Source organism: Pezoporus wallicus, unplaced genomic scaffold (assembly GCF_028554395.1).
Source record: "Pezoporus wallicus isolate ANWC-B61680 ecotype Strahan unplaced genomic scaffold, APGP_CSIRO_Pwel_v1 contig_4131, whole genome shotgun sequence".
Taxonomy (NCBI): domain Eukaryota; kingdom Metazoa; phylum Chordata; class Aves; order Psittaciformes; family Psittacidae; genus Pezoporus; species Pezoporus wallicus.
Genome location: NW_026641950.1, coordinates 11,494,827 through 11,498,505, shown reverse-complemented (window position 1 = coordinate 11,498,505; position 3,679 = coordinate 11,494,827). Strand labels below are relative to the sequence as shown.

General features: G+C 45.6%; 1 pseudogene; it reads left to right on the top strand.

Annotated features, from left to right (window-relative positions):
• Nucleotides 1-1,440: 1,440 nt before the first annotated feature.
• On the top strand, nucleotides 1,441-1,993 carry LOC130608322 (FUN14 domain-containing protein 2-like; annotated as a pseudogene).
• The last annotated feature ends 1,686 nt before the right edge of the window (nucleotides 1,994-3,679 follow it).

The following is a 3,679-nucleotide window of genomic DNA, read 5'->3' as shown; positions in this document are numbered from 1 at the left end:
CAGAACTGTGTTTCAACTGAAAGGGTACCATACCTGTTTTCTTTACCATTGTATTTCATAAAATAATGATTTGGCTAATTCAAATGCTTTGTTCGGAATTCAGAAAATTGCTATCTTTGTTGCCTTTAATAATGTATTAAAATTTTTCTCACAGTAACTAATGTTGAGAAAAAATATACAGATTGACTTTTTTTCCTTCCACAGGGAAAACAAAGAAACAAATAGGTCATAGTGCAGAAAGCAGAAGGAGTAGGAAGATTAAAGAAGATTGCCAAGTAGAAATAATAAAAAGCTGCATACTGGTCTACAGAAAAAACAGAGTGGGAGAGATAGTTAATCTAGGAGGGCTGCTGTGAGAATAAAGAGAACAGCACAGTGAGATGACTGCTGCCTTTCACTGCAGTCCCGAGCTTCTTATGGAATGATTTAACTTAAAGAGCAGTGGTGTGATGTCTGTTCTGTTGTCTTAATATACCAGTATGGTCCAGGAGCTACCACAGCTTTTAGTATATGACAGTGGAGCTTCTAAATGCATGATGACTCCCAAGTGCAGCAAATTTTTCACCATTTTCGTTCTTGACCTTGCAAATTTGGAATACTTTTGTAGCAGCCAGTTTGGTTTTTTTTCACCACAAAATATGCCATTTGACAGAGAAATAATGAATTCTGTCAAGCAAGTTGAAATTGTCTGTTGTAGCCACGTGCATGTAAGCAAACCAGTTCAATATTTCTTGTGTTAGGCACTGCAAACTAATTCTCACCAGAACTAGAAATTGATGTTTGGCTTTTGTAGCCTTTATGATTATGGTTTGGGTTTTTTTTTTTGAGGGTGAGTTTGTTTTCAACCTATTTATTTTTCTGTCCACCTATTTTCATCTCTACGGCATGCCTTCTCACTTTGTTCATTATTTTGTTAACTGAATTTTCCTTCTACAATGCCTTTGATGCCAACATGCACAGAATATGCTTTATCAGATTGATAACGTGAAGAGGAGAACTAAGAACTAATATGGGTTGGTTTTAAGGTAGTGTTATTCTTGCTCCTGTTTGTTATTGGTTTTGATCTTTTTTAAGAATATTAAGAAACGACAAATCTAATGATAGTCCTTTCAATAACTGCAGGACATTTGATAAAATCTAGCACTCTTCATCACAGAGGGATATCTGGTCACTTTTAAACTGAGCACTGACAATGCTTGCTATCAGATTAAACACAATATACTGTGAGTTTTCACTAGAATTTTGCATTGTGTATCACACAGCTACAACTTCTCTTCTATAAATATAACAGAAGCTTAAGGATAGTTCCTAGGAAAGGCAAAGGCATTCTGGTGATGTAAACACCAATGAAATTTGAGTTTTCTTTCCAAGAGGGAGATGACAGTAGCATAATACTGACAATATTGGGTTACTTGGCCGCTGCTGCCCATTGGCAGCGGAATGGTGGCGCAGGGCAGAGGTGTGGAGGACTCCTTCAGTGTCCTGGACCTGGCGGAGTACACCAAGAACCAGCCTTGGTGGCACAAGGTCTTCACCCGCAGCTCAGGGTCGAGCGCTGACAAGTACAACGTGGCCACGCAGCTGCTGATCAGAGGGGTCACAGATTGGTGTACTGGATTTGTCTTCCAGAAAGTTGGAAAGCTGGCAGCAACAGCGGTGGGAGGTGGCTTTTTCCTACTTCAGACTGCAAATCACACAGGATACATCAAAGTGGACTGGAAGCTGGTAGAATGGGACATAAAGCCAAGCAGCAACTGAAATTTCACAGCAGTGGTAATAAAATGTCTCCAGAAGTGAAAAGCAGAGTAGATGAGGTGATCATATTTCTGAAGAAGCATGTTACCGTAACAGGAGGGTTTGCTGGAGGATTCCAGCTCGGAATGGCATCCTAGAAACTATGTTTGACTCTCCATGCCCAGCCTTCCCTGCCCTCCTCTACTGTGGTTTTCTCTCACTTAGAAGTCAAAGGATATTGCAAATATGCTCAGTCTGTTCTGTTAAAAAAACGTTTTTTGAATTGCTGAGGTGAGTAGCTCGAGAGACACCGGAGCAGGAGGAAGCTCAGCGTCCAAGAGCCTCAACTCAGAGCAGCAAGAGCCAACGAGGGAGCCTCAAGTCCTCGACAGGACCTGCCCAGGAGCCGGCAGCTCAGCTGACGAGAGCGAGCAGCTGACTCACAGCGGGCGGAGCCTGAAGCAGCGGCACGGGCCTTGAGTGGTTAAAAACCTGCCCCAGGGAGCGAGCGACCAGGAGTGCGGCGAGGCAGGTGAGCAGGCAGGTGAGCACTTGTGGTATGATCAGGGCCCGATCCGGGAGCTCTGCTCTGGCTGCCCCGGCGGTGGCCAGCGTAGGCACCCAGACAGAGCCGATGTGAGGGAAGGCTGCAGTGCAGAGCTCGGGGTGTAGAGACTACAATGGGGAGGGCTGCGCTCCCTGGTGCTCCCTGGTGGAGGTCCTCCTGCAGCAGGGGCTGAGCTGCGGGACGCTGTCAACAGGCTAAAAGATGTCGGGGGAGCTGAGAGGAAGCAGTACAGCCTGCTCCGGGCCCAAACTTATGCAGGGGCCTCAAGCATCCATTGTAGCTCACGGAGGAAAGAAGGAGGCAGTTAACCCAGGAAGCTGGGAAGTAGTAACAAAGAAAAACAAAAAAAAAAAAAAGAGGAAGAGGACAATTAAAAGCAAAGGGCTTCCTCCTAAATCTGATGCCCTCAGCCAGAACCCCTTTGCTAATGAGGAAACACACTCACAGCATGAACAACCGGGTGATGCGCCAGTAAAGAAGACCACTACTGGTGCTGCCAGGAAAAAGTGGTGGGTCATAGTAGTAGGGGACTCTTACTTTGAAAGGCACAGAGGCACCCATCTGTCAGCCTGACCCAGTCTCAAGGGAGGTGTGTTTCCTACCAGGGGTTCGGATCAGCGATGTTGCAGAGAGGCTGCCTGCTCTAGTAAGTCCCACTGACTGTTACCCACTTCTTGTGGTCCATGTATGTGCTAGTGATACAGATCACAGTAGCCCGGAGAACATTAAGGAGGACTGCAGAGCCCTAGGAGGGGTGGTTAGGGGCTCTGGAGCTCAGGTTGTCTTTTTGTCAATTCTCCAGGATAAAGAGGAGGACCTTAAAAAGGCTAGGTGGATTTGACAGGTTAATATATAATTAGAACAGTTGTGCCATAGTTTGGTTATTTAAAACATGGGACTCTTTGGGAGGCCAGGTCTATTGGAGGCTGGTAGAGCTTGTGAGCACTTCTGGTAGGAGGCTTGCCAGGCTGGTCAAGAAAGCTTTAAACTAGATGTGTTGGGGGAGGAGGGCATCATTCCATCCCAACATGCCCAAAGAGTTGCCAGCACCTATAATAAATACTCGAAGCAATGTAGATATATTCCAGATGCTCCGGCCAATGAGCCGGCTTCAGTTGGACAGATGCCTCTATACAAACGCCCATAGTAAGGGGAACAAACAGGAGAAATTAGAGATCTGTGCATGTCTATGGGGGTATGATATAATAGGCATCGTAGAAACACAGTGGGATGGCTCCTGTGACTGGAGTGTTGGAATGGAAGGTTACAGGCTTTTCAGAAAAGACAAGCCCGGCAGACAGGGAGAGGGAGTTGCTATTTATATTAGAAGTAGATTGGAGAGTATGGAACTCCATCTGGGGACAGGTGAGCAGTCAA